Here is a 24,475-nt window from a genome sequence, read left to right on the forward strand (position 1 = left end):
ATGTCAATCCAAATTATTTTAGTGGGGAAAATATTCAGTTAAATATATGTTGGCAGTGTTAGACAGTTCTTATGTTTGTTGTTTTTTTTAAAGAAATTCAGACAAAATACCACTCTTTATGGGAGAGTAAAATACCCAGCTCTGGTGGTTAAATACACTGAGATCTATTCATAATTTTGAGAGTATACGCTGTGGCCCAAATTAGGCTAAATTCACTAGTAACAATTTCATATCCAAGCTGTTACAGGTTGACATTTTTTTTTTGATGGGGGGATGTTGACTGGAAAACTGCAATCCACAAATAAAACCAAGTTGTCAAATCTAGAGCTAAAGATGGGGATTAAAGTTAAAGGGATGGGAAAGTCCAAATAAGAGTTACAAGAATCAGATGAAGCATGTAAGTTTCAGACTTCTAATTTCAAATGTGCTTTGTTCTCTTGGTATCCATTGTTGAAAATGAATACACACATATCCTACACTAGTGGGAGCTAGCTGGTGATTGGTGCATGCATAAATTTGTCTCTTGTGATTGGCTAACTAGATGTGTTCAGTTAGCTGCCAATAGTGCAATGCTTTTTGTTCAGCAAAGGATAACATGAGAATAAAGCACATTTGATAAAAAAAAAGTAAATTTGAAAGTTGTTGAAATTGTATGTTCTATCCAAATTGTATGTTCTATCCAAATGAAAAATGTGGGGTTTGCTGTCCCTTTAAATACTCTTCACTTGCTAACTTACCAAAGCTAAAACTTGGTAACTTAAAGGCACATAAACATCCATAGTTTTCTTATTATCCTTTGTTGAAAAGCAGGAAGGAAAGTTTAGGAGACTGCACATGTCTGCTGCGTTAAATTGTAGCATTTTTGCAACAGATGTAGACAGGCAATTAAAGTTAAGTAATTAAAGGACCATTATAGTGCAAAAAATATATGCTCTAATTTTTTAGAACATGTGATTTTAACCCTACCAACCCTGCAAGTGAGTCGTGGAACTTCAGCTGCTGATTGGTCACTGGCTATGCTCGCTCTGGATTAGCGGCTCTAACAAATTAGAACATGTAATTGTATCACTTTAATGGACTTTATAATGTATCAATAAAAGTGCAAACAGGCTGCTTTCATTTTTCAACATACTTCTTATTTAAATACTATACATTTAAAGGGACATAATACTCATATGCTAAATCACTGGAAACCGATGCATTATAACTATAAAAAGCTGAAAATATCACCTGAGCATCTCTATGTAAAAAATGAATATATTTTACCCCACAATTACCTCAGCTCAGCAGAGTAAGTTCTGTATAAAAAGTTATACTCAGTTACTGCCCAGCTGCAGGTAAAAAAAAATAATGAAGAAATGAGCAGCAGCCAATCAGCATCAGCAGTGCTGAGGTCATGAACTCTTTTACTGTGATCTCATGAGATTTCACTTAACTCTCCCATGAGTGTGCCCGAAAGCTTGCTCCTTCCACTGTCCCGGGACAGACATATTGATTTGTTGCTTAGAAGTCCCTTACAATGGGATGTTGCTACTGAGAAACTTTTGAGGTAAAATATCTGTCTTTTTTACATAGAGATGTTCAGGTGATATTTTCTAGTCAGCTTTTTATAGCTATACTGCATCACTTTCAAGTGTTTAAACATTTGGGTATTATGACCCTTTAACTGTCAAAGCTGGTTCATAATTTAATTTTAACCACTTTATTTTCTGTTTGAAGTCAGTGTCTAGAGCAGTGTTTTTCAACTCCAGTTCGCAAGGCAACTAGAGCACAGGTGAAATAATCAGATGATGGGTGAGAGCAGGTCAGTACTGATCAACTAATTATTTCACCTGTGCTGTAGTTTATGAAAATCTGGCCCTTTTGTGTGCTTTGAGTACTGGAGTTGAAAAACACTGACCTAGAGTCAGTACAATAAAATAAATTCTAACCAATCAGATTTGACTAATTTCTGCTGACTTTTTCCGAAAACGTTGGCCAAACTTCCCACTGCAAAAAAGACTGTTGCCTACTTCATTACTTTCATGGACTTTAAGAACTTTGTAGCGATCTCTTATGAAGAAAAGTACCTTAATGATCTAACCCTCCACAAAAAATGGCCACTGAGTACAAATGTAAAGACTCAAGAACCATGAAAGGAAAAGCTGTTCTAATCTACAAAAGCTACTGATTCAATCTCAGAAAATGACAATAGATAAAGCTTCCTACAGGGAGTGCAGAATTATTAGGCAAGTTGTATTTTTGAGGATTAATTTTATTATTGAACAACAACCATGTTCTCAATGAACCCAAAAAACTTATTAATATCAAAGCTGAATAGTTTTGGAAGTAGTTTTTAGTTTGTTTTTAGTTATAGCTATTTTAGGGGGATATCTGTGTGTGCAGGTGACTATTACTGTGCATAATTATTAGGCAACTTAACAAAAAACAAATATATACCCATTTCAATGATTTCTTTTTACCAGTGAAACCAATATAACATCTCAACATTCACAAATATACATTTCTGACATTCAAAAACAAAACAAAAACAAATCAGTGACCAATATAGCCACCTTTCTTTGCAAGGACACTCAAAAGCCTGCCATCCATGGATTCTGTCAGTGTTTTGATCTGTTCACCATCAACATTGCGTGCAGCAGCAACCACAGCCTTCCAGACACTGTTCAGAGAGGTGTACTGTTTTCCCTCCTTGTAAATCTCACATTTTATGATGGACCACAGGTTCTCAATGGGGTTCAGATCAGGTGAACAAGGAGGCCATGTCATTAGATTTTCTTCTTTTATACCCTTTCTTGCCAGCCACGCTGTGGAGTACTTGGACGCGTGTGATGGAGCATTGTCCTGCATGAAAATCATGTTTTTCTTGAAGGATGCAGACTTCTTCCTGTACCACTGCTTGAAGAAGATGTCTTCCAGAAACTGGCAGTAGGACTGGGAGTTGAGCTTGACTCCATCCTCAACCCGAAAAGGCCCCACAAGCTCATCTTTGATGATACCAGCCCAAACCAGTACTCCACCTCCACCTTGCTGGCGTCTGAGTCGGACTGGAGCTCTCTGCCCTTTACCAATCCAGCCACGGGCCCATCCATCTGGCCCATCAAGACTCACTCTCATTTCATCAGTCCATAAAACCTTAGAAAAATCAGTCTTGAGATATTTCTTGGCCCAGTCTTGACGTTTCAGCTTGTGTGTCTTGTTCAGTGGTGGTCGTCTTTCAGCCTTTCTTACCTTGGCCATGTCTCTGAGTATTGCACACCTTGTGCTTTTGGGCACTCCAGTGATGTTGCAGCTCTGAAATATGGCCAAACTGATGGCAAGTGGCATCTTGGCAGCTGCACGCTTGACTTTTCTCAGTTCATGGGCAGTTATTTTGCGCCTTGGTTTTTCCACACGCTTCTTGTGACCCTGTTGACTATTTTGAATGAAACGCTTGATTGTTCGATGATCACGCTTCAGAAGCTTTGCAATTTTAAGAGTGCTGCATCCCTCTGCAAGATATCTCACTATTTTTGACTTTTCTGAGCCTGTCAAGTCCTTCTTTTGACCCATTTTGCCAAAGGAAAGGAAGTTGCCTAATAATTATGCACACCTGATATAGGGTGTTGATGTCATTAGACCACACCCCTTCTCATTACAGAGATGCACATCACCTAATATGCTTAATTGGTAGTAGGCTTTCGAGGCTATACAGCTTGGAGTAAGACAACATGCATAAAGAGGATGATGTGGTCAAAATACTCATTTGCCTAATAATTCTGCACTCCCTGTATATAACCACTCCAGCATCTGTCACCCATTAATTAATGCACCAACAATACCATACCTCTGAATAAACCCACAATTCACAGCCCAGTACTTCTGTTCCTATTTCCCTATATCATTACATATAGGACATTTTAGACCCATAAACAATGTGTCCAAGATCTGCCCATATTGCAAAAACCCAATCACAGACCCATTCTGGCCAAACTTACTTTCAGATTGCTCAGACTCTTCCCAAGACTTAACCAATCAGATTTAACTAATTTCTGCTGACTTTTTCCGAAAACGTTGGCCAAACTTCCCACTGCAAAAAAGACTGTTGCCTACTTCATTACTTTCATGGACTTTAAGAACTTTGTAGCGATCTCTTATGAAGAAAAGTACCTTAATGATCTAATCCTCCACAAAAAATGGCCACTCAGTACAAATGTAAAGACTCAAGAACCATGAAAGGAAAAGCTGTTCTAATCTACAAAACCTACTGATTCAATCTCAGAAAATGACAATATATAAAGCTTCCTATATAACCACTACAGCATCTGTCACCCATTAATTAATGCACCAACAACACCATACCTCTGAATAAACCCACAATTCACAGCCCAGTACTTCTGTTCCTATTTCCCTATATCATTACATATAGGACATTTTAGACCCATAAACAATGTGTCCAAGATCTGCCCATATTGCAAAAACCCAATCAAAGACCCATTCTGGCCAAACTTACTTTCAGATTGCTAAGACTCTTCCCAAGACTTCCCACGGTTGCATATTACACCCAGTACCAGATTTTTTTTTTCTTTTGTTGTATTGTTAAATGTTGGGAGGTGTTCAATGTGTTTCTTAGATAGGATCATAAAAATGTTAGGAAATATGGATATATTGCACCCATAACCGATTAAAGTACATATTTTATTAACAGATTTTCATTACCATATTCTTTTGTTTGAGTATTTTATGCAACTGGACACTTATTTTCAGTATATCCAGTGATTCCAATGAACACTACAGTATTTTTCATTTACTTGCTGAATTTCAGTTGAATATCTGCAATAAACATCTGCTGTATGATTGAGCCATTTTTCATGTAATATTGTGGAAAGTGCTAAATTAATTAAATCATACCTCTATTTTTATGCAGTCCACTGTTTTGTATACAGGAAAGCTATGCATAAATCAATGGAGATTGTTTAATTTTAGCGATGTCTCCTAAAGGTTCAATTACACGTGGGGAGTCCAACTTTACCACAGAAAGGGAGGTTTTGTTCTAAATCCCACTGTTTTCTACAGCAAAATCACTAATAATTTATGTTCTAGTCTCAAAGAGATTTTCTGTTTTCTTTTTACATTAGATAGAAAGTAATATATTAAAATATAATCCTAGGAAATAAAAAAATGTGTTACTTATTTTCCAAAAGTAATGTGTTCTCATTTTTAGACGTGGCAATACACATGGAGAATCAGTTACAGATGGAACATAATTATTTAAATACATTAAATGTATTACTTTTAAGTCTGGGTATTACAGACATCTGGACATTACAAAAAATGTCTGTCCTTGCTAAGTATAACTGAATTAATAAAGACAAATACAAATAGAAAAAATGTGACTGAATAAATACTTGTGAAATCTCCTGAATTTATGTGCACTAATGGAAAATCTGAAAACTCAGAAGTCATTTTTATAGGGATACAGTAAAATACAGTTAATTTCACTCACATTGTTCAATAAGCAAAGTTGTTTTAAGTTATTATTATTGATCAATGTTGTGTACACAACATTGATATATATATTTTTTTCTGGCTAAAGAAATCTGAAATTAAGTTCACCTGCTAGACCGCTGTAAACCTTCAGAAGCAAATTACCCTTATCACGTACCTTATCATATACCTTCATTCTTTAGGTATCCTTTGTTTAAGACATATGCATATGAATGAGCCAATAACACGAGGCCTCTATGTGCAGCCACCAATCAGCAGCTACTGATTATATTTAGATATGTTTTTCAACAAAGGATAGCAAGAGAATGAAGCAACTTAGATAAAAGAAGCAAATTGGAAAATTGTTGCATACTCTTTCTTCAACTTGAAAGAAAAAAATTTAGGTTCCAAAATGACCCATTATCTTAAATTCCTGTTTTAGATATTTTAAAGGACACTAAAGTCAACATTAAACTTAAAGGACTAGTAAACACAGTAGATTTGCATAATCAACAAATGCAAGATAACAAGACAATACAATAGCATTTACTCTGAATTTCAAATGAGTAGTAGATTTTGTATATGTCCACTCCCCCTGTACCATGTGATAGCAATCAGCCAATTACAAATGCATATGCGTATAGTCTATGAATTCTTGCACATGCTCAGTAGGAGCTGGTGACTCAAAAAACATAAATATAACAGACTCAAAATTACATGCTGTACCTGAATCATGAAAATTTAATTTGACCTGAGTGTCCCTTTAAATGATGCAATTTTAGGAGACTTTCCAATTTTCTTCCATGGTCAAATTGTCCAGTCTTTTCATATGAACACAGGCGTGCACATGTTGAATTTCAAATGTGTATATTCTATATATTATAAACATTCAGAATTAAAATGGACTTGCACATTTGAAATTTTCTAATTCTCAGTAACTTGCTAAGTTCTCAATGCCAATTCGGCAACATATCTGTCTCTAATTGACTTTATCAGAAAACAATTGCAAAACAATGCATTTTATACTAACTTTAAGACAGTGACTATTCTTGTAGTATATGGACAAAAGCCTAGATTGACTCCTCAAAATAAGGCAAATGGTGGGCGGACTTTGGCTATTAAAAAAAATTGCAGTAATAAGAATAATAATAACACAATAAAAGCGTCTTGCAATTACAAGGTGTTCACTTTATATCTGCTGCTTTCTGTAATCTTTACCCTTCAAATGACAAGATGTGCAAGTTCTATTATATTATTACCTATGCCTTACCCTCTCAGATCCTTAAAGGGCCATTATACACTCATTTTTTCTTTGCATAAATGTTTTGTAGATGATCCATTTATAAAGCCCATAAAGTTTGTTTTTTAAAAAAATATTTAATTTTGCTTTTTTTTTTTTTTTTTTTATATAATATTTTTATTGAGGTTAAAAGTAGGTTACAACATACATGTCACAGTGCAAGAGGGATATTAACATATAGGAAGAGCAACGGGGCAAGAACAACATCATATCCGTGATACTTACAAAGATATAGTCATAACCATTATATCATAAAGAGTTTTACCCGTACAAAACAAATACCTCACTTTTCCAGATTTAGTTTTGCTGTAAAATATTTTGCTGATATGCACTCCTAGTTTTATGACATAGAGAATTAAGAGGTCCCCCTACATCATGAAACATTCTGTGAACGTATATAATATAGCATGATTACTTGTAAACTTTGGGGGAACACCCTGCAGCCATGCATAATCAGCTTTGCAATACAAAAATATTTTGAGAATCTCTTAAATCTTGTGGACTTTTTCATAGTCACATATTACTAGCATTACAGTATAAATGAAGTAGAGAAATGTCACATTAATACTTTCAATGATAAAGGTTGCGGTACAAATAAGACAGACCGCATAACTAGCCCTTCCAAGCAGGAAGGTACATTATATGAAAATGGGGGGGGGAGAGGAGGGGAGGTGGTCATACATGCATGGAGAATGGTATAAACTGACATCTATGGCAATGACGCACTGAGAATGGTAGCACACAGTCTAGCATTATATTTCACAACATGCAAATTATTTTAGAAATCTAAAGATTAACTAGTCAACCTGCACACAACAACATACCAATAGAACAATGTTATTGATCGCAGAGGATCCTAAAGCCATAGGTGGTGTCATTTGGAGCGTATAAACTACAACATTAATATGTAGTGCATGGGGTAATAACCAGCTTATAAATGCTAACATATAGGGAGAGTAGCGTTGCTGACCACAAAAACCCTAGAATCATAAATGTCATCGTTTGAAACATCTAAATTAATAAAATCTGCTCCGATTGGCTCTCTAAACTGAGTGGGTTACAGAGTTTATTAACCCATTGATGAGTGTGAAATATACCATGTCTAGCAAGCAACCCCAAGTGATAATTACCTAACATTGCATGAGCTGGCGGAACATATAAAACTATTTACTATATAAAACCCATTAACCTGCCACTTAACAAATAGCATACAAACATAAGAACATAGTCCGTCCTGTAACCATAAAACAAGCCCTCTGCTCAAGAGGTGAATAAAAGAATGCAGTCCCTTAATGTCAGTTCACCTTCATAGTAACATTATCTATTTAGGAGGGCCTTCCATAGCTTCATCTCGATAAAAATACATTGTGAACTATAGAGGGATGAATATAGTTCCCAAACCTGCTTGTATATTAAATTTTCGGTAGTGTCATATTTGCCGTTGTTCATTATGGCCACAATATCGTGCTGTGCCTTATACAGTTTAACCTTGTCAGTCAAAAATGGTGTCGACACATCGGACTAAATGGTGAAAGTTTTGTGTACGATGGGAAGACCATGATGTTAGATTAGATGTACTTAACCTATTCCGGCTTTCCTAGGGCAGAAATGAAGCAGTGCACCATTCGCCTCAGAAGTGTTAACCCATAAGGAGCGAAGCAAGGTACGCTGTTCCCATGTAAGAGAGAGCTGTTGCGATGTGTTGTGTGTTTTTAGGCCTCTTAGAAAGACACCGTGAGTGACAGGGTGGCAGTTAGTGCTAATCGCATCAAGGACCTTTATGTTTCCTTGAGAACCCTGACTTTCGGTAGTTACCAAACCAGCTATGCGAGTGAGATCCTCTCCTATGCGGTGTTGTAGGACCGTGCTGGAAAGCAAGAGTTCATTGCTGATTTCCTCAGTCTCCCGATATGTCCCGGACCCAGCAGATGCGAGACTAGAGACATACGAGGAATGCCGGGGCCCCAGGGCATCCCCCCAATCAGTGTCCACCTCAGCTAAGTCCGGAGACAATTCCACCGGAATCCTGCAATTCTTCTCCGATTCCCCAGCTCCATCCAAAACAGCAGCAAGCTTGCCGTGGTGGTGGGTCAGGAGTTTGGTGATCTCAAGAAATATCCCGTGGAAATCAGCAATAGTGATTGTGTGTCTGCAAGCGTGGTAAAATGGCCACCGGCTCTATAGATAGATAGTAGGATTTTCAAGTGTAACCCTCAACAGATAGCAGAATAGCAAAGTTTAGTGGCTTCTGATCAGCAAATAAAGTTGTGGAAATAGTCCCATTATAATATAGGTTCTCAGGTGTGTCAAAGATCTGGCTTTAAATCATATTTAGCTGAAACTATGCAGGAGCTCTAAAGATCTGCGACCTCTTCTGTGCACTGCTGGCTCCGCCCAGCACACAATCAGTTTAACACACCAATTTTGCTTATTTTTAAATAACATTGCTCTGATTTTCAGACTCCTAACCAAGCCCCAAAGTTTTATTTGAATACCGTCAGCTACCTTCTACAGCTTGCTCCTGTTTGTGTAAAGGGTCTTTTCATATGCAAAAGAAGGGGGAGGGGGGGGGAGTGTCTTATTTCCCACTTGCAGTGGGCTTTCCAACTACCTTTTCAACAGAGCTAAATTGAAAGCTTCTAAGTGTGTTTTTAAACCATTTTATACTGGATTTTTATATCAGTATCTGTGCATCTATTTCTTTATAGTAGTGTCTATTACATGCAGTTATATGAAAATGAGTGTATACTGTCCCTTTAAGCCTTGGCCCTCTGCAGTCTAAAACAAAATCACTATGTTAAAATGGTGTAAGGTATAGTATAGGATTTGATAAAAAAGTAAAATGAATCAATGAGGTTGAGAAATATATGAAAAATTATTATATCAATGATCCAGCACAAGATTAGGATGAGTTAAGTTTATGAATAAAGTAAAGACAGGTACAGCTCTAAGTGTATTTTTTTTTTTAATAGCCCAACAAAGTGATACTTTATTTGATTTTCCAAATTAAACTTTACATACACAAACCAATTGTGGTAAGTACATCGACATAAACAAAAAAAGAAAACAAAAACAACATCATCAAAGACATAAAATTCAAACATAGCAATTTATCTTATGTGGGGACATGGCTTGCCCAACTGAGGGGGATCTGATATGGGTTCCTAACCTAATGGAAGTAGTTAATTATTTCCCCACTTGGCTCATTCCCCAGTTGGCTACTTCTCTCTCCTTTCCAACCCCTTCTGTTCTTTTTGTGTGGACTAGAAACTCGCATGACCCCAGCGAGAGGGGAAGAAAAAAAAAAAGAAAAAAAGAGAAAAAAAAAAATGTAATATTCATATCTACACTTGTGTAATTATACCTCCATATGTGTATGGATCAAAAAGCCTTGACCATTTGCTCCCCCGGCTCGCCGGAATTCCCATCAGCTATGTCTCGATATCTAATCTGACTCTAGCAATTCTATAGGAAGAACTCCTTCTATGATCAATGACTGCAGATATATTGAATTCTCCAAGGGTAACTCTAAGTGTATTTAAATTACAAATAAAATTGCCCCATAATCTTACAGTTATCTATACCAGATGCTTGTTGCCATGAAATTATTCTCCTATTTACTTTAATGCTACAGGTGGTACAGCAGTATGATTAGTTATATTGTCCTCACACAATAGATTGCAAATACAAATATGTTTATGTAAAAATTTAGCAAAATAAATCATGTCAATTCGTATAACTAAAACATTGTATTTTGCTCAATTAAATATATAATGAACCAAACCTCAGCATAAAAACAATGAAAAGCCTCCCCCCCCATAATTCCTTAAAACAAGAGGGTGTTGTCTAACAAAAAATATCATTCTTTTTATATTCCAGTACTATGATTTTGCATTATTTTAAACAGGAAAGCAATAAAATAAATAGATTGTTAATTAATTAATTAATTAATTAATCAATTAAAATGAAAATACTGACTGTAATAATTAACATAATTAAATGTGTAACCGGAGGTGACATTAATTGAAAATTAAAGCTGTCCCTATTAATTTACAATGACCCTGTATTTAAATTAGAATATCTTAAAAACTATATTTCAATACTTATTCTTTATTAAAACATTGCCAAAAATACATTAAAAAGAATAACTTTACAGGCAAACTACTGTAATGTGTGTTAAACAAAACTTACAACAAAGTAATACCCAGTTACAAGATAATTGCCTTTAACCCTATAAATACGAATGACAACACATGGTCTTAATCCACATAATCCACACAATGTATTTAGCCACTTGCTGCCCTCCGAGGGGGAAAAAACATAAAATAAAACAAAACACTTGTTTATATACCATACCATTCTAACAGGCCATCAAAAAGGCCTAGAGACTCCAATACCCTTTGTTTTAAAGCCCCTAAACCCGTATTAAACATAAAGAACCTATATAACTTTTAATAGCCAGGTGATCAATGTGATTGGTCAGTGAAGAGTGGGGAATGCTTAGTTGGGTGTGTACGTAGTGTGCTATTTCATATGCAAAAATAACAATAAATCACAATTGCACAGCCAGCTTGATGGAGCAAACAAAGTTCACAAACTTGCTATGTCAGCGGGTCACCCCAATCTCCCCCGACTATAGCCAAATCCAAACGAATATGTTATGTGTATATGTTAATGAAACTCTCCAATGCAGTCAAGTAATATCACTTTTGATTATATTACAAAGAAACTCACCACAGTCCTGTTTAGGTTGATCTTTCTCTTGTATCCAAGTGGTGTTGTTGATATTCTTGTGGTGCTGGTGAGTATCCAAGCTGGAAATAGTTAAACCTCCGCAATAAGGGAATTGAATGGTGTTTGGACTCGCTGAGTGTGCTCACAATGGCCAAACAATTCAAGTCTCACAAACAAAAGACAGTTTGGAGCACCAAAAAGCGAGTGAAAAACAAAAATTTTTTTTTATTTTATTTATAACAATAGGGTTACATAACCCCAGGGTAAGAGTGTAAAAACAATATGTTGAAAAACAGAGAACAAATAGGCTGACCGGTTTCGGCGTGTGCCTTAATCCTAGCCTGCTTGCTTATGTAACCCTATTGTTATAAATAAAATAAAAATTTTGTTGATCAATGTGATTATAGTGATCATTTGGTTTGAATAAATGCCCATTTATTTGCATAGAGGCTCATGGGAGCCCCCTATGTGCAGATAAAACTATACCAAAAGTACCCTATTTATATAAGGATAACCCCTTATTTTTACTATAGAATTTAGGGGAAAACACACACACACTATTGTTTATAACGTTGTTTGTTTCACACTTTTCATTGTAGGTTTCTTACATGTGACTATAAGAAGAATGTAAGCATAAAGGGGTTAATAGCAATCTGGTTACCTTACACCTATACCTCTACAATGATCTTAAGGGACACCACATTAACCCCCAAATCCTGCCTACACCACCCCAGATTAACAATACCCCAAATTATTTAATATTAGAGTTCTGAATAAGGGTGTCTTGGTCACACAACTTATAATTAGGTAACATGACTTTGAGTAAGTGCCTGTAATGGGCGCAAAATACTGCAGACGTCTGTTGTCACTCTGTCCACTGCCTGTGCCTATTTTTGGACTTCCAAGTCTTTTTAAAAATGTTTTGCTTTTTGGAATAAAGTTGTTTTTTTCTTAAAGGGACACTGACCCCAATTATTTTTCTTTCCTGGTTCAGATAGAGGGGCCTAGTTATCAAGCCGTCAACCTCAAATACGCTGGAATTCCGCAGCGTATTTGTGGCGAGGCTGATTCGCCTTAGTTATCAAAGGCTCGAGACCGGCAAAAGTAGAATTTTGTGACGTAAGCATCGATCCGCCGGACTCAGTCCGACACAGATCGATTCTTACGTCACTCCAGATGTTCCGCACACAAGTGCGGCACATTCTCACTACTTTTGCTAGCTATCAAAAAACTAGCAGGTACGCTCGGCACTTTTACGGCCCAGCGTACCTGGTTTTCAATCCGCCACCCCTGGAGGCGGCGGATCCCATAGGAATCAATGGGAGTCTGACCATAGCGAAAGTACAAGTTCACTGCTGACAGACATCCCATTGATTTCTATGGGAGCTGTCTACACCTAACACCCTAACATGTACCCCGAGTCTAAACACCCCTAATCTGACCCCCCCCTACACCGCCGCAACTAAATAAAGTTATTACCCCCTAAACCGCCGCTCCCGGAGCCCACCGCAAGCTACTCTATACATATTAACCCCTAAACCGCCGCTCCCGGAGCCCACCGCAACTATAATAAATGTATTAACCCCTAAACCGCCGCTCCCTGAACCCGCCGCAACCTATATTAAATGTATTAACCCCTATCCTGCCCCCCCTACACCGTCGCCACCTATAATAAATTTATTAACCCCTAATCTGCCCCCCCTACACCGTCGCCACCTATAATAAATTTATTAAACCCTATCCTGCCCCCCCACTACGCCGCCGCCACTGTCATAAAATTATTAACCCCTAAGCCTAAGTCTAACCCTAACCCTAACGCCCCCCTAACTTAAATATTAATTAAATAAATCTAAATAAATTAACTCTTATTAAGTAAATGAATCCTATTTAAAACTAAATACTTACCTTTAAAATAAACCCTAATATAGCTACAATATAAATAATAATTATATTCTAGCTATCTTAGGATTTATTTTTATTTTACAGGTACCTTTCAATTTATTTTAACCATGTACAATAACTATTAAATAGTTATTAACTATTTAATAGCTTACCTAGCTAAAATAAAGAGAAATGTACCTGTGAAATAAATCCTAACCTAAGTTACAATTACACCTAACACTACACTATACTTTAATAAATTATTCCTATTTAAAAATAAATACTTACCTGTAAAATAAACCCTAAGATAGCTACAATATAATTAATAATTATATTATAGCTATCTTAGGATTTATATTTATTTTACAGGTAACTTTGTATTTATTTTAGCTAGTTAGAATAGTTATTAAATAGTTATTAACTATTTAATAACTACCTAGCTAAAAGAAATACAAAATTACCTGTAAAATAAATCCTAACCTAAGTTACAATTAAACCTAATACTACACTATCATTAAATTAATTAAATAAATTAACTACAAATAACTACAATTAAATACAATTACATAAACTAACTAAAGTACAAAAAATAAAAAAAGCTAAGTTACAAAAAATAAAAAAATAAGTTACAAACATGTTACAAATATTACAACAATTTTAAGCTACTTACACCTAATCTAAGCCCCCTAATAAAATAACAAACCCCCCCCAAAATAAAAAAATGCCCTACCCTATTCTAAATTAAATAAATTTCAAAGCTCTTTTACCTTACCAGCCCTTAAAAGGGCCATTTGTGGGGGCATGCCCCAAAGAAAACAGCTCTTTTGCCTGTAAAAGAAAAATACAACCCCCCCAACATTAAAACCCACCACCCACATACCCCTAATCTAACCCAAACCCCCCTTACAAAAACCTAACACTAATCCCCTGAAGATCATTCTACCTTGAGTCGTCTTCACTCAGCCGAGCCACCGATGGAACTAAAGAGGACATCCGGAGCGGAAGAAGTTAATCCTCCAAGCGGCGCTGAAGAAATCTTCCATCCGATGAAGTTATCTTCCAAGCCGGGTCTTGAATCTTCCTTCCGCCGACGCGGAACCACCTTCTTCACCGACGGACTACGACGAATGACGGCTCCTTTAAGGGACGTCATCCAAGATGGCGTCCCCTCAATTCCGATTGGCTGATAGGATTCTATCAGCCAATCGGAATTAAGGTAGGAAAAATCTGATTGGCTGATGGAATCAGCCAATCAGATTGAGCTCGCATTCTATTGGCTGTTCCGATCAGCCAATAGAATGCGAGCTCAATCTGATTGACTGATTGGATCAGCCAATCGGATTGAACTTGAATCTGATTGGCTTATTCCATCAGCCAATCAGATTTTCCTACCTTAATTCCGATTGGCTGATAGAACCCTATCAGCCAATCGGAATTGAGGGGACGCCATCTTGGATGACGTCCCTTAAAGGAGCTGTCATTCGTCGTAGTCCGTCGGTGAAGAAGGTGGTTCCGCGTCGGCGGAAGGAAGATTCAAGACCCGGCTTGGAGATGACTTCGCCCGGATAGAAGACCTCTTCAGCGCCTCTTTGAAGATGACATCGGCCGGATCGAAGACTTTTCTTCAGCGCCGCCTGGATGATGACTTCATCGGATGGAAGATTTCTTCAGCGCCGCTTGGAGGATTAACTTCTTCCGCTCCGGATGTCCTCTTCAGTTCCATCGGTGGCTCGGCTGAGTGAAGACGACTCAAGGTAGGATGATCTTCAGGGGATTAGTGTTAGGTTTTTGTAAGAGGGGTTTGGGTTAGATTAGGGGTATGTGGGTGGTGGGTTTTAATGTTGGGGGGGGTTGTATTTTTCTTTTACAGGCAAAAGAGCTGTTTTCTTTGGGGCATGCCCCCACAAATGGCCCTTTTAAGGGCTGGTAAGGTAAAAGAGCTTTGAAATTTATTTAATTTAGAATAGGGTAGGGCATTTTTTTATTTTGGGGGGGGTTTGTTATTTTATTAGGGGGCTTAGATTAGGTGTAATTAGCTTAAAATTGTTGTAATATTTGTAACATGTTTGTAACTTATTTTTTTATTTTTTGTAACTTAGCTTTTTTTATTTTTTGTACTTTAGTTAGTTTATGTAATTGTATTTAATTGTAGTTATTTGTAGTTAATTTATTTAATTAATTTAATGATAGTGTAGTATTAGGTTTAATTGTAACTTAAGTTAGGATTTATTTTACAGGTAATTTTGTATTTCTTTTAGCTATGTAGTTATTAAATAGTTAATAACTATTTAATAACTATTCTAACTAGCTAAAATAAATACAAAGTTACCTGTAAAATAAATATAAATCCTAAGATAGCTATAATATAATTATTAATTATATTGTAGCTATCTTAGGGTTTATTTTACAGGTAAGTATTTATTTTTAAATAGGAATAATTTATTAAAGTATAGTGTAGTGTTAGGTGTAATTGTAACTTAGGTTAGGATTTATTTCACAGGTACATTTCTCTTTATTTTAGCTAGGTAAGCTATTAAATAGTTAATAACTATTTAATAGTTATTGTACATGGTTAAAATAAATTGAAAGGTACCTGTAAAATAAAAATAAATCCTAAGATAGCTAGAATATAATTATTATTTATATTGTAGCTATATTAGGGTTTATTTTAAAGGTAAGTATTTAGTTTTAAATAGGATTCATTTACTTAATAAGAGTTAATATATTTAGATTTATTTAATTAATATTTGAGTTAGGGGGGCGTTAGGGTTAGGGTTAGACTTAGGTTTAGGGGTGACAGTGGCGGCGGCGTAGTGGGGGGCAGGATAGGGGTTAATACATTTATTATAGGTGGCGACGGTGTAGGGGGGGCAGATTAGGGGTTAATAAATTTATTATAGGTGGCGACGGTGTAGGGGGGGCAGGATAGGGGTTAATAGGTTTAATATAGGTTGCGGCGGGTTCATGGAGCAGCGGTTTAGGGGTTAAACTATTTATTTAGTTGCGGAGAGGTGCGGGATCAGCAGGATAGGGGTTAATAATTTTATTATAGAGGGCGACGGTATAGGGGGGGCAGGATAGGGGTTACTAGGTATACTGTAGGTGGCAGCGGTGTCCGGGAGCGGCGGTTTAGGGGTTAATACATTTATAAGAGTTGTGGCAGGGTCTAGGAGCGGCGGTTTAGGGGTTAATACATTTATAAGAGTTGCGGCGGGGTCTAGGAGCGGCGGTTTAGGGGTTAGTAACTTTATTGAGTTGCGGGAGGCTCCGGGGGCGCCGGTATAGGGGGTAGAACAGTGTAGTTTAGTGTGAGTGCTTAGTGACAGGCTAGCAATAAAGCTGGGAAAAAGCCGAAGGGCAGCGAGATCGGATGAGTGATAACTGTCACAGTCCGCTGCTCATCGCCCCGCAGCTTTTTGACAGCTTTATTTGATAACTTAGGCGTATTTTTTCAGGTCCGCGGCGGCGAAGGTAGGCGAGCTTAGGCGGGCGTATTGGGCCGGCGAAGCCAGAAAAGTAGACGGCTTGATAACTACCCCCCAGTGTATGCAAATTTAAGCAACTTTCTAGTTTACTCCTAATATCAATTTTTCTTCATTCTCTTGCTATCTTTATTTGAAAAAGAAAGCATCTAAGCTAAGGAGCCAGTCAATTGTTGGTTCAGTACCCTGGACAGCACTTGTTTATTGGTGGGTGAATTTATCCACCAATCAGCAAGAACAACCCAGGTTGTTCACCAAAAATCGGCCGGCATCTAAACTTACATTCTTGCTTTTCAAATAAAAATACCAAGAGAATGAAGAAAATTTGATAATAGGAGTAAATTAGAAAGTTGCTTAAAATTGCCTGCTCTATCTGAATCACAAAATAAAAATGTTGGCTTCAGTGTCCCTTTAACCCCTCTGCGCAAGTGCCTGCTGTTTTCCTTCTCTTGTTCAAACATGACTTTAACCTTATTTCTACAGTGTGAATTCAGATATTAGACTATTTAGACTATTAATATTTTAATAACAAAAGACAAATGCAGGCAACACAGTGCCAAATTACAAAAACATAAGACATACAAAAGAACAAGAATAAATGCAAAGATACAGTTCTTGAAAATAAAATATCATATCTCTGCTGGGTGGCAATTCCAGGTATTAACTATTCCCCATGACACATTATAATATATGCATAACATAATGGTATAGATTGAAGATGATGGGTCTCCTGAAAAAAAGTTATATAAAATGTATGTGTTCCTCACTGAAAATGGCCTACAGCAGGATTAAAATGTGAGCAGCATCAAAAAACTGCAAAAACAGATCAGAACAGGGGTGGAAATGGTTAAACAGTTAAAGGGTTAAAATCTAACTACAAACTGTTTTACTATAAATCAAATATAAGCAAAACAAAAAAGCATAAGCAACTACCTTATAATATGATGATGGTGATTATTATTATTAATAATAATAACAAAAATATTATTATTGAATCTGATGTGTGTTCAAGATTGATATTCAAACTCTTTCTTTGTTATCAAGATCATTAAATAGGTGAAAAACGTTAATGCCTTCCCTAATCCTTCAGAAACCAGATGCTAGTGATAAAATTGTAAACATAATAAATGGGTTTGTTTTTGCGTTTATGAAAGGGGTGTGCATAATTGATCTTGATATTGCAGGCTGTGCCTCAAAGAATAATTGCATATTATCATTTCATAGCCCTTGCTTATTTTAACCAGTGAATTTCATATATAGAAAACATAAAGCATGTTTGAATAGCATGCTTTTCATATATTTAATTTTTTTTTGTTTGCCAATTTTATTAAAAAATGCAATTTTACATCTATTGGATGGTTCCTTGGGGCTTTATGGAAGTCATAAAATGTGTTTGAATATTGAAGTTGTGTGCTGTACCATATTTATGCTGGACTATCTGCAAAGCCTCAATTGTAGATGAATAAACTAACATGCAGATAGTACAAGCCATGACTTTGTAAGGAAACATTATGTTTAAATTACAATTAAGATGATGCCAAAAAACGACTAAGGCCTGCATTTCATTGAAGGAAATTTAGAAGGTTTAGTTGAATTTTTATTGTTGGCAGTATGCAGACATTCTTTTAAAAGCATGTAACGCACGGAAGCGTAAAATATCGGTGTCTCCTAACAGTAGAAATTGTATCTGAGGCAAGCGCCGCAGTTATTTAACAGACTTTCATAAAACATTCAAATCCAAAAGAAAGACTAAGTTCTGTTTAAACAGCTTCATTTAAATATTTTCTTTTTAAAAGGCACGTTGAGAAATAATTTTACACTGACAGCCTAAAACCTGAGACTAAATGATGCCAGGGAAAAGCTTGCTTTTTTGCTTTGAACTGTAAGCACTGTTAAGCTTGTGTCAGGTGTGATGAAGTGAGTGTAACGTTGACAAAGCACAGTGACTCACTTTTTTTATTCTCCCGTGATTTCTCCTTCATAGGCTTTGTTTTATACATCCAAAGAAACAAAAAAAAAATAAAGTGGAGGGGGCGCTATTCACATTCAACATGGACCACAAAACTATTTCAAGGGCCTTTTGGGACAGTATGTCGCCAAGACAACAGAAATAAGCACAAAAGACAGATGTAAAGACAGAACCTTTTCAAAGCCAAGCCATTTTGGCGCTTCATAAATCACTTGTGTCACTTCTGTATCACAATAACTGTTCTCATGTACTGTATGTAAGTTATTCCTTTTGTATGGGCTAGTAGATATGGCACGCAGACTATACCTGGTTTATCACTTAGAACACTAAAAATGGAACACAGTTACAAATGCTTGGACAGAAGTGCACTCTGTAGATAGGCTGTTACAAAACCAAAAAAAAAAATAATCTTACTATATTTAGGATTCATGTATAAACCACAAATGCGTAGGTTGTCTTCTTAACTTAATTTTGTTTTCAGACTTCACAGAAATATCAGTAAACCTGCAGGCTGTTCAGCTGTAATTAACAATCCAAGGGATATTTGTATGAATCTATCTTATTATTTTTACAATAACATTTAAATCTGCCTAATCCATCCTGGATTAACTGTGATGATGGATTGGAAGGGATCAGTTTTCGTTTCCTATTATAATTTTAGCATTACAGCATGAAGGAGAGCGATTACAGTTTCTGATGGTAATGTATCATGATGTCACTTTGTACAATTGTTTCACAAAAGCCTGCAAAATAAACACGTGCAATTCTATGCTAAGAAATCTATTCTTGCCTCTGAAAAATAGTGGCAAGAGAAATAAGTCCTGTAAGGACTTTATTATCCAGCTTATAAACTAACTTTATAGCTCATACAAAATTCTAAACATATGTAAACACAAAGGCCAATACTTTCCATGTTTGAATTGGGAAGCAAATTCTAATTGTTGAGAATTTTGTGGTATTGAATAAAGCTTTCTTACTTCAATTCCTTGACGACCTTGTTTAAGTCTAACACTGATCATAAGACTCAAACTTAATTTTCTGTTCAAAATAGATGCAGGTTTATTATATTGAGCTCGGCCAAGGTCCTCTTACTATAATTATTCACCAAGATCCTTGGTGTAGTTTGAGGTGTGCTAAAGCCATTTTACTATTTTTTTCCTCAGAAATGTTCTAATGTTATAAGGCAAATTTTACATGATGATTACAATAAATGTACATGTCCATAATATCCTTTATTTAGTCTAGTAAAAATTAAACTTTCATGATTCAGATAGAGCATGCAATGTTAAGCAACTTTCTAATTTACTCCCATTATCAATTTTGTTTGTTCTCTAGGGGGTCTATTTATGAAGCAGCGGATGCTGCTTCCGACCCTCTCCGCTTCAGTTCCGGAAGTTAAGAAGCAGCGGTCCTAAGACCACTGCTCCTTAACTCGTCCGCCACCTCTGAGGTGGTGGACAGCAATCAGCCTGATCGAATACGATTGGGTTGATTGACACCCCCTGCTTGCGGCCGATTGGCCGCAAATCTGCAGGGGGCGGTATTGCACCAGCAGTTCACCAGAACTGCTGGTGCAATGATGTGCGGCGGACATGATTTGCTATAGCGGATCATGTCTATCCGCACCTACATAAATAGACCCCTTGGTATCTTTATTTGAATGTAAGCTTAGGAGCGTGCCCATTTTTGGTTCAGAACCTGGGTAGCGATTGCTTATTGGTGGCTACATTTAGACACAAATCAGAAAGTGCTACCCAGGTCCGAACCAAAAAGGGCCAGCTCCTATGTTTTCATTCTTGCTTTTTCAAATAAAGATACCAAAATAAAGAAGAAAAGTTGATAATAGGAGTATCAAAGAAAGTTGCTTAAAATTGCCTGCTCTATCTAAATCATGAAAGTTTAATTTTGACTAGACTATCCCTTTAATGTATGAACTACCATTGTCATTTTGTATGTAGAAAAGGATGAGGAAATGTTGCTCCAGGTTGTCTAGGGGTTGTATCAGTACTGCCTGGGCTGTGACTAGCTGGTCATGATGCCTTAGTTGGGTTGTTTGCTGGGTAGGGACTGGGCATGGATTAGATGGGCCTCAGTTTCGTACAGTGAAAAAACATAAACAGGAGGAGTAAGGACAGCAACACAGAATTCACAAACAGAAATCATCAAGCAAAATGCTGGAAGATCTGATATTATAGTGACATTTGGAGAGAAAATGGTAGTAACCAAGCGCTAAGGTGGGTCCTCAAGCTGTGCACAAAAGGCTCCTAACTAGCCCCAAAGAGTACAAAATAATAAGGGTATTGTAAACAGCGCCTAAGGCTGAGGAATGAATGGTTGCTGGCTTAGCTATGAAGAAAGTACTGACAAAGTCAGTATTTATTTACACTCTAAGGTGCATAGGGATAGCAACAATAATGGCAATAAAATGACATAAAACTTACAATAAAATTTACAATAAAACTCATGGATCCATGATATAAAAACAATAAAGAATACTAGTACAAATACAATTGGTACTGTATAATTCTGATGCAATATGTATGGACCTGATGCAAAGATAAAGGCCCAAATACTGACACAAATAGGTGAGGTGCAATCTCCTGCAAATATGTACACACTGTCTGTGCAGTTATTCAGGTGTGCAAGCACTGACAAAGATAATTCATTTTTTCCATCATATTTTTTCCACCATCATTTCATTATTTGAACATTGCTTGCACATCAAACAATTGCAAACACAACACAGATTTATCCCCAAAAAAATCTTTGTTTTTTTGCGCTTTGCTGAGTAATACGCACTGGTATTATAAGTTCACAGCAATGCTAACACAAGCTCGCATTCGCTTCTTTGCTGGGAAATGAGAGTACGCTTCTATAGGCTCCTATGGGAGCCACGTTCTGATGAGAACATCGCGCAGCGAAAGGAGTAACTAGTGCAGCGCCGGCAGCAATCTTAAATATATATATGTATATGCTGATATACATATATATTTATGTGTTAATATGTGTATATATAAGCATAAACATATATATTTACTGGGAACACACAGTTCCCTTAGACCGCAATGTAAAGACACTTTTTAGTGCTGTTTTTTTTCTAACACCCCATTCCAGCCAACGTTACCCCCAAAATACTGCCTAGTGCAGTTATTTTATTAAAAATGAAGGATGCTGCTATCTTTATTCTTTAATAAGATACACTACACTGTATTTGGGGGGTATTTGTGGCATTTGTGGCAGATCTGATCTGGTTAATTATTTGCCCGTTCACTCACGCACTCCATTTGTAGTCTAGCCCTAAATGTGCATTCGACATGCGGACTTACAGTGAATCCCAAGCAAATAAACTGATATGGGAGTAATTAAAGGGACACTGAACCCAAAATTTTTCTTTCATGATTCAGATAGAGCATGACATTTTAAGCAACTTTCTAATTTACTCCTATTATTAATTGTTCTTCGTTCTCTTGCTATCTTTATTTTAAAAGCAGGAATGTAAATCTTAGCAGCCAGCCCATTTTAGGCTCAGCACCATGGATAGTGCTTGCTTATTGGAGGCTTACATCTACCCACCAATAATCAAGCATAACCTAGGTTCTCAACCAAAAATGGGCCGGCTCCTATGCATCACATTCCTGCTTTTTAAATAAATTTAGAAAGAGAAAGAACAAAAAATGATAATAGGAGTAAATTAGAAAGTTGCTTAAAATTGCATGCTCGTGAAAGAAAAAAATTGGGTTTGGTGTCCCTTTAAAGAGAGTGCATATTCAAAGAAATAGCAAACTCTCCCCTTTTTAAAATCAGATCCAGAATGTAAGTGATATTTTGATGGAGTTTCATTCATCAATTGTAAAGAAGATGCACTGTAACTTACTTTTAAAAATAGATCTGAAATTCAAATACCCCGCTCACCACCGCCAACTTCAGAAGTACATTTTTTGTGAGCTAACAGTTTGAATTGTTTTTCAATCAGTGCTTTAAATACAACAAAAGTGCCATAGGAGTAGAGAGCTAATTGGACAACAATTCAAACCATTAGCTCACAGAAAATTTTACTTTTGAAGTGGGCGGCTGTGAGCGAGGTATTTAAAAGTAAGTTATAGTGCATTTTTATTACAACTGATTAATTAAACTCCAACTAAATTATCACTAACATTCCGGATCTGATTTTAAAAAGGGGAGAGTTTACCATCACTGTAAGGGCAGTGGAAAATGACAAGGGCATCTGGTCTTCCAGAATTTTTAAACTCTGATTTATAGTCATTATACTCAAAACATTTATGTCAAGCACATGAAAGAGCAGTTAAAAAGTTACAATAAAGTTGTTAACTTTTTTTTTTTTTAATTGGAAGAGCGTAATAAGGTTTACTGGCTGATAAAGACAACTTCCACAGCTGTATATATACATATACATATATATAAAATATAAAATAATATATATATAAAGTGCCTTTTATTAGATACAACAAGGGAGATATCTCTCTCCCTCAGCTGAATTTAAAGTATATTTGCCACAGTCTTTAAAGAAAATTCACAGACCAACATACTTCAGCTACCCCACAGCCCTCTGCAACCAGGTAGCCTCTGGAAGATAGTTATATCATTATATACTACCCTGTTATTACTAATGTGTGTATTGTAATATGTATTGGCTATTCTTTTTATTCTTTATTTTAAATGCATATTGATGGACCATATATCTTGCTTGTTACTTGTTTAATGGTTTTATTTCCCTCAATGGATACCTCTCTTATCTCTGTAATTTGTGAACTTTCCCTTTGTTTTTTGCCTGAATGATCCCTAGCTCAAATGTCCATAGATACCCCCTCCATTAACTTTTTTTTGCAGGCCAATCTGACACTAATATATTTGCCACAGTCTTTAAAGAAAATTCACAGACCAACATACTTCAGCTGCCCCACAGCCCTCTGCAACCAGGTAGCTTCTGCAACCCTTATTAACGAATCCTTGATCCTGGATACATACCCAAACTTTGGAAAACTGCAAGAGTAGTGCCTATTCATAAAAGTGGGGAGTTAACCTTGGTTTCTAACTATCGCCCTATATCATTGCTCCCAGTATTGTCAAAAATCTTAGAAAAATGCGTCCATACGCAATTATGTGAGTATTACCAACAATCTAACTATCTGACCTCTGATCAATCAGGTTTTCACCCGAATCACTCCACTACAACTGCCCTCCTAAAAGTTTGCAACGACATCCAAACTGGCATGGAACAAGGAGACCTACCTGGAGCTATTTTCCTTGATTTTGCAAAGGCCTTTGACACAGTAGACCACGACATACTACTGTTCAAACTAAAAAACTCTGGTATATTAACCTGGTTTCGATCATATGTATCATATGTATCGGATCGATCACAATATGTCTCCATTTCTGACAGTGACTCCCTCCCTCTCCCAGTTAGGTGTGGTGTTCCCCAAGGTTCCATTCTCTGCCCCCTACTATTCACATTATTTATAAATGATCTGTCTAATGTCTGCAAACCCTCAACTGTACACATGTACGCAGATGACACGGTAATCTATGCAAACAATTCCAATCTGCCGCAGCTTGAAGCAGTGCTCCAAGACCAGTTCAGGAGGTAGAAAAGTGTATCTCAAAAAACAAACTCTTCCTAAA

The 24,475-nt window shown here is 36.6% G+C and overlaps 1 protein-coding gene across 2 annotated transcripts in view; it reads right to left on the reverse strand.

Annotated features, from left to right (window-relative positions):
• EFNA5 (ephrin A5) overlaps positions 1-24,475 on the reverse strand; it is a 580,433-nt gene that overhangs the window by 325,932 nt on the left and 230,026 nt on the right. The window lies entirely within an intron of this gene.

Source organism: Bombina bombina, chromosome 2 (assembly GCF_027579735.1).
Source record: "Bombina bombina isolate aBomBom1 chromosome 2, aBomBom1.pri, whole genome shotgun sequence".
Taxonomy (NCBI): domain Eukaryota; kingdom Metazoa; phylum Chordata; class Amphibia; order Anura; family Bombinatoridae; genus Bombina; species Bombina bombina.